This window comes from Ictidomys tridecemlineatus, chromosome 15 (genome assembly GCF_052094955.1).
Source record: "Ictidomys tridecemlineatus isolate mIctTri1 chromosome 15, mIctTri1.hap1, whole genome shotgun sequence".
In the NCBI taxonomy this organism is placed as follows: domain Eukaryota; kingdom Metazoa; phylum Chordata; class Mammalia; order Rodentia; family Sciuridae; genus Ictidomys; species Ictidomys tridecemlineatus.
Genome location: NC_135491.1, coordinates 18,955,389 through 18,968,103, shown reverse-complemented (window position 1 = coordinate 18,968,103; position 12,715 = coordinate 18,955,389).

Here is a 12,715-nt window from a genome sequence, read left to right as displayed (position 1 = left end):
AGCCAGTCCTTTGGTGGGGTGGCTGCCAGTGAAAGAGAAAATGGTATTTTAAGCTTTTATTCATCCAGGAAAGGAATATCCTCCCTCCCCCTCCCCAGGATTAGCAAAACAGTGTTCACCCCCCTCCTTCTTCCTGTTTTCCCGGCCTCCTCCTTGGTTTCCATGGATTCAGAGATTTGCTCCCAGCACCTGAGCCCCAGGGGAGGGGGAGGAAGGGAGGGGAGTGGCCCAGCCAGAGGGGGAGGGGGAGGGGAGGCTGCTCCAGGACAGCCCCCCACAGATGCACCTGCTCCACCCTCTCCTCCCACAGCCACCTCTCAAAAGTCTTCCTGGGAACTCAGTGGGGGCCTGACCAGTCTCATTCTCCCTTTGGATGGCCGTGGGGGGCTGCAGGAAAAAGGTCACCCACCAAATGACCTCAAAGTCAGCTCACGGAGGGACTGCTGCCTCAGCCAGGATGTACTGCTGGTGATCACAGCAAGAGAGGACACAGTCCACACTGGCTGATGCAGTAAAAGAGCTGTCCCAAATCCTACTGCCTGCCCCATCATGTCTCAAATCCTAAGATCTAGGTCCAGAGCCCAAGCTCTGGGTTCCGACCTTGAGTGGACGAAAAGGACCATTCAGGGAAGAGGCAGAGCTCATTACTGGGTCAGTCTCCGTCCTGCCAAGGGCTCACTTGGTCCCTTTTTTATGAGGCTCCAGTGCTGGCTACAGATATGAATCCCTGGACAGAAGGAGAAGAAGGGGACCTGGGTCCACCTGGAGGCTCAACTGCCCAGTGCAACCCCTTCCAGAGCAGATGCAAGGTATCACTACCTCCCCCCAATCTGCCAGGGACCCTAGGCCACTGCTGTCACCGTGACTTTCTCTGTTGAGGGCTGCTTTGGGTACATGCCTGAGTGTGGCCTGGCCATGGTCTGTGCAAGGTCCCTCAGCCAGAGAGTCAGGGATGCTGCAGCAGAACCAGGACCTGAGCCAAGATCCAGGGCACCAGAGCAGGCTGCATGAGCAGAGCAAGTGCCCCATAAGGAGCTCATCCCAGGCTGGGGACCTTCCCTGGGTTCCTTCCCCAGCCCAGGGCTCAGAACGTTCTGTGAGCTGTGGACATCCTTCTTATGGGGTCCTTTCTCATCATCCATTTACCCAAGTCCTGAGGCCACCTGACACCATGTTTGGATAGGTGAGTGGTCTGCACTGGGTAGTTGGATTCTTGGAGACTCTTCACAGAAGGGAAGTCTCCAAAGAAGGATCTGAGGAGTTCCCAGAGAGCAGGGAGAGCTTGACTCAGGAACAGCAGAGTTTTTGGCATATCCAATGGTAAAGAATCTCAGAAAAGGCCAACGGTATGGACAGAAGTTTATTTAGGAAAGCTGATAATATTCAAGGAAGTATGGGGGGCAATCTCAAGAAACACACTTTTTTTCTTTTTCTTTTTTTGGTACCCAGGGGTGTTTAACCACTGAGCCACACCCCCCAGCCCTTTTATTTTTTTTCTTTTGAGACAGAATCTCACTAAGTTGCTCAGGGCCTCACTAAGTTGCTGAGGCTGTCTTTGAACTCCTGAGCCACTAGGATTACAGGTGTGCACCAGCGAGGGATACACTATCAAGGGAGAGTGCAGGCCATTTCCAGAGGGACAGGCAGCAGCCAGTTGGTGTGCTGTGCTCATTTTTATAAAGAGTGACGATTGCTGGGGGCTGGACTAGAGGTGAGCCAGGGCAGAGATGCACAATTTCAGACCAGCATTCCCTGCGCTTGCCCTTTGCCCTCCTGTTGCAGGGGTGGAGAGCATAACTGTTCATGGATGCTTTCTGCATTTTACTCTTTCATGGTGTTTCCTTTGAGACCCAGTACCTCTTCCTCTATTCCCAAATTCCCTTCTCAAGACAACTGTGACCCCAGGGACTGCATGAAGCCCAGTGGTCCTCCACCCTGGATTCCAGTAGAATCTTCTGGAGAGGCTCTGAAAGCAACGAGCTCCTGAGCCTCACCCCAGACCAATGGAATCAGAATCCCCAGGAAAGGAGCCAGAACCCTGGGATTTTGGAAAACTTCCGGGTCGAATCTCCTGGAAACGAGGATGACTGCTTTGGGACAATCCTCCTCAGTACTGTTGGCAGAGATGGGGGACTGGGGGTGAGGGGTGGGCAGAGGAGCAGGTGACGAAAGTGGTGCAGGTGGACTCCAGGCAGGATCTCTGCTCTTCTGACCAACTCCATGTCCAGTTCCTGGTTAGGTCTGCATCCCTCCCCTGTTTCTGCCACCTGAGGGCTCCCCATGGCTCCCTGCCCGCTCTTCTTCTTTGTCCCATCACCACTCACTCCAATCCCATCAGAATCTTCACTCTCAGACTGGCTGAGTCACAAAACCGGAAAAGGAAACCATCCATCTGCAGCCTTAAAACAGAGCCCTCTCTAACCCAGCAACTCCACTCCCGCCGCACACCCAACAGGAACGTGAGCATCTGTCCACCCAGACATGGGCAAGAATGCTCATAGCTGCGCTATGCAAAAGAGCCCCACACGGGAATCTGTCCAAATGCCCACCAATGGGAGACAGGATAAACGAAGCCATGTTTTCATACAATGGAATCCACACACCAAAGAGGATAAGTCTCAGCAACACAATGTTGAGTAAGATCAGCTAGATACCAAAGAGTCCATTTACTTAAAGTTACAAAGAATACAGGAGCCGGGCTCCGTGGCCTATGTCTATCATCCTAGTGACTCAGGAGGCTAGAATAGGAGGATGGTAAGTTCGAGGCCAGTCTCAGCAACTTAGGGAGACTTTGTCTCAGATTCAAAATAAAAAAAGTTTAGAAGGACTGAGGATTGTCCTTCTTCAGCTCAGTGGAAAAGCACTCCTGGGTTCAGTGCCAAATCAAACACAGGAAACAACAACCTAAGCCTTTGAAAGTCAAAAATAGGACTGTCCTTGGTACGAGTGGCTGGAAGTGGGTCAGGGGTTGGTGGTGGTGCGTTCGGCTCATCCTGGGTGTTACATGGTGCATTCGGTTTGTAAAAATGCATGGAACCGTACACTCACCAGGGGGACCCTTTTTGTTATGTATGTCATGCTTATGAAAATTTGTCATAATTAATCTGCCTGCCCTAGAGAAGGGCAGGCAAGACGAGGGGAGCATTTTGTATTCCCTCTCTGTCTTGATGCCTAAAGCAGAAAAAGGAAGAAAACCTAGACTGTTAGGTAGTAAAGCCAGGGGGACACTGACATCCTGCTGGGATTCCTCCCTGTGCTCCCCCAGGCTCCCTTTCGCTTTATACCTGGGCTTTGCCAGACAAAGAGAAAAGAAGGGGCCTCAGAAGGAGGCTGGCAGGAGGGACAGAGGAGAAGAGCCAGTCCAGCCCACCCCCAGTCTCCTCATCCCTCAGGATCCACGGGGCGGGGGGGGGGGTGCCTTTCGGGCTGCTCCTGCTTGGACTCAGGACATCTCAGGGTCCACTCCCTCCTTGACACGCCCTCCTGCTTTGCCTGCCCATTATCCTTCCTGCTGCACCTCTGGTCCATCCTTTTATAAGTGCTGGGACTCACCCCACCCCTCCAAGGATGGAATCCCCCAGGGCTTTGTCCTGGATCCTAGATTTGCAGGAGACTCTGAGAGCCTGATGTCCAGGTCAGATTCGTCCCTGGGCTCCATTTCTCCAGTGCCCATAGGACCCTGTCAGGTGTCATCAGTTTGGACAAAGTCTGAAGGAGCTATTGCTTGCCCCTGCCCCTTGTCACTGTCTGCGTGACCGTGCAGCCAGCTGGCCACACCAGAAATCTGAGTGTCACCTTACCTTTCCAGGGATATCCTATCTGTCACCCAATGCTTCCAGGGCCCCACCCCCCACCATGCCAAGTATCTTTGGAACCCCTTCCCAGGCCTGTGGCCCTGGACCAGGCTTCCTCTTCTCCTACCCTGGGTTATGACCAGAACCTTCAACAGACATCCCTGGATTCTTTAAATGAAAGAAACCTGATCGTGTTCCTCTAGACTGCTTAAAAGATGCCACATCCCCGTTAAATTAACAGAGAGAGGCCTCCAATCTTGCATCTTAGCTCTTCCAAGAGAGCGTTTAACATGTTATACCTGGATCCCACCCCCAGCCTCCACCAAATTGGAGTTCTGTGCATGGGGCCCACTACACAGTAAATGTCACAGCTTGACCCAACTCCAGTCCCATCTTTTATTGTCCTATATTTTTACATACTGGACTCTTTGGCTTCCATACATTTAATGTGCTTTTTTCTCCCACCTTGGATACCTGTAATCCCTGCCTCTACTGTCTTTAGAAGAGTCAACTTGGACTTTTTCCTCTCCCTCCCTGCCAATCCCCACCTCCTGTGTGTTTGGGTGCTGCTCTGTGTCAGCCATCTTTTCATTACTATAATGAACTACCTGAGGAAGGTATATTTATAAAGAAAAGAAGTTTATTGAGCTCAAAATTTAGGAGGTTAGAGGTTCAAGTAGTAGGGCACAGACTCTGGTGAGGGCCCTCTTGGCTGCATCACGTCATGGGAGGGACACTTATGTCTCTCTGTGTCTGTGTGGTCTCTCTCATCTCCTTCTTATAAAGCCCCTAAGATTCAATCATTAATGACCTCATCTAATGTAACCTAATCCAATCTAATCACTTCTCAAAGACCCCACCTCTGAACACTGTAGCTGGATGCATGAGTTTGGGGGACAAACCATCTTCAAGCCGTAGCACCCTCCTCCATAGAGTCATTGCATCTGCAGTGTTCCCCTCCCCCTTCACTCTCCCATGAGGCCCCTTGACTCTGTCCCAGGACAGGGACTCCTGGGTGAAGACTGTTTTCTGGACCAAACTCAACCTCTTAGGAGCCCTCTGTGAAGCCTCGACCTTGGTCCATAAGGACTGCAGACTCTCAACACAGTCTCATCTACCCCGGCCTCCCCACCACCCACACTAAGAGACTTGAGTAAATTCTAGTGCTTTCTATCAGCTCAAGGCCATGTCCTTGGGGTGACCTTATCCCTTCCAGTTCCTGCCTGGGAAAGCTCAAAACAGTTCTCCAAATTCACTATCCATTCCAGCCAACACCTGAGGATAGGCACCCGTCTCTCTGATGATGGGAGATAAATTTGACAAGTGTCAGGTGGTAAACCCAGTGGCCTGATCTCACTGGCCACCCTCCCTCCCTGCTTCTTCAATATTTCCCTTCCCTGATTCTGCTCCATCCTCTCTGGTTCCGCCATTCTCCCTTTAAAATGCCCCACCTCCTCTTCCTGGGCGGCTGTCAAAAGTCTGTTGAAGTCTCTTTCTCCTACTGATAATGGCTGAATAGAATCTGCCTTTTCCATCTTTAACCAGCGCCTGCCGCCCTGGGGGCTCTTTGACTCTCTGCAGTAGTGACGGATGCTTGAATGAAAAGCCACAGGATGAGAGCCTCTCCTCCCCACCTCCTGGGAGGTCTAAGGACCCGTGGCTGCTGCACTTGATGGAGCCCCTGCAGGAGGAGGTGCTACAGGACTGGCCCAGACCCCTGCCCATCAGTGACACCCAGGTGGACTGATTTCCCGGGGCCTCTGGAACAGATTATCCACTGGGTGGTGGATAGAATTCCCAATGAAGGGGCTAGCAGGGTTGGTTGGTCCTGGGGAGGCTGAGGGAGGGTCCTTTCCCGGCTCCTTCTCCTTGATTTGGAGTGAGCATTCAGGTCTCAGAGAACCCGACATCCACACTCCACTTACTCACAAAGGTGTGGAACGAATGATTGGATGAGGAGTGGCGGGTGTGCCTGGGGAGGGGTGTGCCTGGGGAGGGGTGTGCCTGGGGAGGGATGTGCCTGTGTGGGGCAGGCAGTGATCTTTGGAAAGTCCCAAACTTTCCAGATAATCTTGCTCCTGCTGTGGAGGAGAGGAGTGCAAATCACTCCTTCAAGTATCAGTTGATTTCCTTGCAAACAATGAAGGGTGACATGTCAAATGTGCAACCTCAGGACTGGTTCAGGAAGCACCTGCATTGGTCGCAGACCTACCCTAAGGTGTGCAGAGAGAGCACATGAGTGTCCTTCTTCACACCAAGCCATAAGGCCTTTCCTATGCGCACATACGGCTGATGGTCCATGCATGTCTGTCACTGGAGGATTCAGGACATGGATTCCATTCAGGGTCAGGGGACTGTGACTGTACTTAGGCAGTGGCTAAGGCAGGCAGTGAGGAAAGGATTAATATTTGTTCAACTCCATCTCATAGCACATTGATGAAATGGTTACCATTACTATCTCCATTTTATAAAAGAAGAAACAGATTCAGAGAGGCTGAGTCACTTGTCTAGGGTCACACAGTTCTTACATGAATAGGGCAGGATTCTATCTTGCTGGGTTTGACTTCAGAGTTGCTTTTTTTTTTTTTTTTCTATCAGGAATTGAACTCAGAGACACTTAACCACCAAGCCACATCCATAGCCCTTTTTTATTTTGAGACGGGGTCTCACTACATTACTTAGGGCCTCACTAAGTCGATGAGGCTAGCTTTGAACTCTCGATCCTCCTGCCTCAGCCTCCCGAGTCGCTGGAATCACACACGTGTGCCCACGCACCTGGCCTCTGAGTTACTTTTTACTACCTTATCCTCACTTTGGAGCCCGACTCTTAGTGAGCCAAGAATAGAATAATGACTATATCACAGGAGCTCATGCACCATATCAAAGACTCTGTCATTGTGTTCTCAAAAATGTTTTAAACAATGGTTGTATTAGGGTTGTGGGATTATAAGGAATATATTTCTCTATTTCCAATGTTTGTCAATGTGCTTATGTTATCTTTATTATGAAAAAGCTAAACATTTAAGAAAATTATCTCTCAAGTTGCTTCTGTCAAGAGCACAGCTAGGATAATTGTCATTCAGAAGAGGCTGTTCAGAGGACAAGCCAGCCATTCACAGATTCTCTAAGCCCTATTTTCCGTTTCAACTCCAATTGCCAGGAAGGCACACACCAGCACTACAATTCTCTGCTTTCACACAGAGACGTTTTAACCAAACCACTTCTTAGCGCTGGGCTCTTGGTTTCTGCTGAGGATCAATAGACAAAACGTGCACGTGTAGATTGTCTCTGCATTTCTCATAAAACTGTACTTGCAGACACCATCTGTTGTGTTCTTCACATTCCTTGCAAAGATTCAATTGACAAACTCCTGTTAGATTCATAGCAAGGGCAAATGCTTTCTCAATCAAACTGCACACTCCCAAAGCGCTCAACCACGTATATTTTCTCCCATGTTGTCTTCGCGGTGTCCAATAAAGTACTGGGCATTTACTTAGTATTCAGATATTATTTGTTGAATGAAAGAAGAGGAATTGATTGACTTGCACAAATGAGAAGTTCAAAGGGACATCTTGCTTCAAGTGTATTTGCATCTAGAGGTCCAAATGACAAATCACCAGGACTCTGTCCTCCTTCCTTTGGCAGAGGAAGGAGGGTAGAGTGCTTCATTCTGAGGCAGAATGACTTCTTAGGGCAGCCACAAGAGAGCCACATGCATTTCCAAAGTTACTTCCAATGTCAACTTGTGAATCCAGAGATAAATGTGCATCTCATCCCCCAAAGTCTCAGGGAAGATTCTGATTGGCTGGCTTGGGTCATGTGGGCATCATGGAACCAATTAGGGCCATTAGGGGAGTGAGGTCTTCTCATTGGTCAAATCTGGGTCAAATTCCATCCCGGAAACTAGGTGGGAGGAGTCAGCTGCTATCTATCACTCAAGGACATGGAGTGCCTTCTGTCTAATAAGAGTAGACTCTACACTAAAAGAGAGGTCAAGGAAATGTGCTGAGCAGAAACCTTGACAAACTATGGCAAAAAACTCCTATAATGTCCCAACGTTGCCCTCTCTCTACCCTGCCCTTCCTCATCTTGACAAATGGTATCATCACCAACTATCCTGCTCCTGGAGCCAGAAAGTTACTGATTACTTTCTTTCTTTTTTTCCCTGTAGGCTGGTGGAAATTGGTGACATGTAGCTACCAGACCCAGCCACCCAGGAGTCCAGCTCCAGCCCAGTGGCTTTTTGACTCTTGGCCCTTCAAAGCCTTCACCAGAGCTCTGAGCACCCTGGAGCAGAGAAGGCCCTACGCCCATCTTATGGGTAAATAAGCCAAGGCCAAGCTGAACTAATGATGTCTTTCCTAAGGTCAAACAGAGAAGTTGGTGGCAGAATTTGGGCAGAGTCCAGGTTTCCTGATACTTGGTTCAGAAACATACGTCTGTGCCTAATACTATCAGCACCAACGAGCCAAACTTCTCCATCCAACTGGCCCCCCAGCCTGGCCAGGCCACAGAGTCTATGGCTTGGGGGCATGAGGCTCCCTCAGCAGGGTGGGAGCAGAAGTCAGCCTCCTGTGTGTGCAGGGAATCTGTGACCACTCATGCAACAGATGGATATCTTTCCCTCAGACTTCCTGGACGTTAGATTCCAGGGGTAAATGTCACCATGTTGGATTTCTGGACATTATGGCATGGTGCAGGGTGGGTAGGTGGGTGGGGTCTGAGCACCGGCTAGTCTCTCTCTGAAGCAGGACTCTTCTTGGCTCAGACTTGGAAAATCTCAAGTCAGGACTATTCGCTGTCAGGGACAATATGCCCCTGTTCATGGCTCCCTGACACTGGGACATTTTAGTGTCTAATACAAAAGAAAAGAAGTACTGAGGTTCAGAGAACCCAAATCAGCTCACGTTGCCTGAGACCCGCAGAGTGTCAGGGTAGGTGCCTGATACAGCTTCAGACAATGCTGTTCTCTCTGTCCCAGGTGGACAGTGCCCCCCAGCAATCATTCATTCAGGCCCAGGATTCTCATTCACATCCCCTCGTTTCTTCCTTGTCACACATCCCTGAAGAAGGTGCCTGGTCCCTCCAGGAAGCGGATGCAAAGAAGGAGTTCTAGATGCAATAGGGTTATTGAGGGTCGTGTGTGCAAAAGAGAAGAGAGGAGGAAGTGACTGGGCAGAGAGAGCCTCTGGACCCTGGTGGAGCCTGACAAAGTTGCACTCAACCTCGCCGAGAGACACGCAGCAAGTGTTCCTAAGGGAGTGTGGCTGGTCCCAGGACTCCTGCCATGCTCAGTTACTGCTGGGGGATGCCTGAGAAGAACCCGGTTTCCTCTAGAAAGATCCTTACAGCTCAACAGCAATTTTTGAACAACAATTTTTGAAACTGGACCCCCACACACACCCCATGGCAGCTTCATCACCCAACTCAGAGGCAGATTTTAGTGTCCAATGGGGTCAGGCACATGTTGGCACGTGGATGAGAAGGGAGTCAGTGACGTGTGTCAACAGCTGAAGGTCTCTTTTGTCACTAGGACTCTGTACACATTTCTCTCTCATCCTCCAGGAAGAATAGGAAGCAGCTGCTCAAGATGGTGGTCTGAAAGGGAATCCAGGTTCATGGTGGACCTGGGCCAAAACTCTTGTCCCTGGGAAATGAGAACAGGGACAGGCATGTTGTGTTTCAATCTTTCTTTCTTTCTTTGGTACTGGGGATTGAACCCAGGGGCACTTTACCACTGAGCTACATCCCCAGCCCTTTTTATTTTATTTATTTATTTTTTATTTCGAGACAGAGTCTTGCTAAATTGCTGAGGCTGGCCTTGAACTTGTGATCCTCCTGCCTCAGCCTCCTAAGTGGGATTACAGGGATGGGCCCCTGTGCCTACCTACACTTTAGTCTTTATGAATGTCACAACTCCTGTTGTTCAGTAAGAAGCCACTTTGACACGGCAGCTCCAATTTGAACAGGGATTCCTCACAAATTTGTAGTTTCCTGCTCTTACCTTTCCATCAGGGCCACTCACCTGTCATCATGGGGATGTGCCTTCTCATTCCACACAGCTCAAGCCACCTGCCCTTGAGCCTATGTGACCACCTTGAGAGGTGGTGTGAAGGCTGCTCTTCCAATGACCTCTTCCTGATCATCAGCCACTATTTTCCAGAAAACATTCCAGTTTGGGTTTTAAGAACTGCAGAAGCCAAAGCATTTGGTCCCACTGTGTGTCCTACAAATGGAAAACGGACTCCTCTGTTAATGCTTGGGAGACTCGGTTCCCAGCCCAGACTGTCTTCTCCCCAGTCTTCCCCTTTTCAGCCCAAATGCCACCCTCCTGCCATTTCTCCAAACCTCAGAAGTCAGCACGGACCTCTCTCCTTACCTCCCAGAACTTAGCAAATGCACCAGCAAACCCTGGGGTTCCACAGACCCCTTCCTCCCCGGCAACCCAGCTCGGGGGCTCCAGGCCTTCCCTGCATCTCACTGCTCAGCTCCTGCCACGTGGGCAGTGGCTTCACCCCTTTCTGCACAGCTCCGTCCTGATACTGGAGAGGCCCATCCTTGCATTTCATATTCCTTCATCAGTCCACACCCCTTCCCCCAGCGGCTTCTCCAACACTCACAGTGAAAACGGCTCTCTCAGGGGTGCTCAGCCCTGATTGCACACTTTCAATAATATGATGGCATGAACTTACCCCCAAAACTTGTTGGTAGTGGGGCCCAGATGTTGGGAGAGTCTTTCTTTTTTGGTACTGGGGGTTGAACCCAGGGCACATTACCACTGAGCTGCTCTTTTCATCTCTTGCTCTTTTCATTTTTTATTTCGAGATAGGGTATCATAGTTTTTGAGGCTGGCCTCGACTTGATATCCTCCTGCCTCTACCTCCACGATGTCTGGGATTACGGGCACACACTACTGCACCTGGCTCACGCATTGGGAAATTCTAAAGCTCTCCAGAAAGGGCTGTTTTAGCCAGGTTGATTGTTGTGTTCATTTTTGTTTGTTTTGTTTTGTTTTTATTTTGCCACTGTGATCAAAAGCCCTGACAAGAACAATGTGGAGGAGAAAAAGCTTATTGGGGGCTTACAGCTTCAGTAGGCTCAGTCTACAGATGGTGGAATCCATTGCTCTAGGCCAGAAGTGAGGCAGAGCAGCGTGATGAAAGCGCATGGCAGAGGAAAGCAGCTCAGACCAGGACAACCAAGAAAAGAGAGAGGGGGGGGGGAGAGAGAGAGAGAGAGAGAGAGAGAGAGAGAGAGAGAGAGAGAGAGAAAGAGAACGAGAACTCTACTCCAGTCATCAGAGACAAAATATAAACCCCAAAGGCATATCCACAGTGACCCACCTCCCACCTCCTCCAGCCACACCCCACCTGCTTGCAGTTACCCCCCAGTTAATCCATTCAAGTGGGCCAGTGTTAAGGTTCTCATAACCCAGTCATTTCTAGCATTGTCTTACACATGAGTTTTGGGGGACACCACAAATACAAACTGAAATAGACTTTCTTAGGGGCAATTGGCCAGTGCAGAAAGGGACCCTTCAGCCCAGCACAGCAGTGCCTGCCTGTAATCCCAGTGACTCAGGAAGATGGGGCAGGAGAATTGCGAGTTCAAGGCCGGCGTCAGCAACTCTGTGAGGCCATAAGCAACTTAGTGAGAACCTGTCTTTAAAAAATAAATAAATAAAAAGGGCTGGGGATGTAGCTCAGTGGTAGAGCACCCCTGGGTTCAATCCTTAGTACCAAGGAAGAAAGAAAGAAGCCCTGCACTTGGGGGTTTAAGGCTCCGAGATCACTGCTTTGGAATTCTTAATAATTTTTATCTTTAACTTTTATATTTTAGGTCAAGTCCAAGGAGACAGTGGAGCGTGTGGTTGGAGGCTGGATTCCCCGGCTTCTCCGCTTCTGCCCAGTGACGACCATCACCCTCCATTCCCTACAGCTCCCCTCCCCCTGGGGCCCTGAGCATTGGCACTGGGAGGCTTGGCAGACGCCCACTCTAAGCACTGAGTTGCAGGGTGGAGTCCCTGGAGGCTTTGAGGGTCTGCATTCACCCGCCAGTATCTTCATGAGTGAGGGAGAGCAGCATTGAAGAGCAAACAAACACACCCTGGAGACACACGGAAGAAATAGAGGGGCTTCTTCCTTCACCTTAAACAATGGGCCCCTGCATCTGCCTCCAGGGGCATCTGACTGTACTGGTGTCCCCCTGTGCCTTCCAGGTGCACACCCAGGACATTCTACTCTCAGCACTGGGATCCCCACCCCAGGGACTGGGGCTTTCTGTGCAACCTCACCTTCAAATGAGGAGGTTGTAACAGGGAGCTCAGTGGAGGACCCATCTGCCCTTCCTCCAATCTGTCAGCCTCTCTGAGCTCCGGTCACTTTCCTTTGTGCCCTATTGTCTGCACCTTGGCCTTCTTCCCACCTCCCCCAATCCTCTCCTATGCTGAGAGCCTTTACACCTGCTGCACCCTTTGCTTGGGTCTGGCTTTTCCATGTTGACTCTCCAGCTCTCACCTTCAATGTGCCTTCCAGAGAGGCCTCAAGTGTCCCCATGCCCCTTCCTAGCTCTGCCACACTTTCTTTGAAACACCTCTCTCTCTCTACCTTTCCTGCTTCTGGGATTATGGACGCTCTGCTCCTCCACAGCTCCCTGTGGACAGGCCCTTTTCATCTGTTTACAGATGTGTCTCCCCCACCCCAGACAGCTGAACACAGACTTGGAGCCCAGTTACTCTTTGGTGAGGAACAGGGGTCAGGCTTAGCATTTGGGTTGTGAATTTGTCTGTGGGATCCCTTACAAGTGGCAGGCCCAAGACCCAGCTGGACAGTCCTCCGTGGGCTGACCGCAGCAGGGTATGGTGGCAAAGCAGCAAGGTGGCCGCGGACACCAGTGGCCCAGAGGGAAAGAAACAGCTGCCG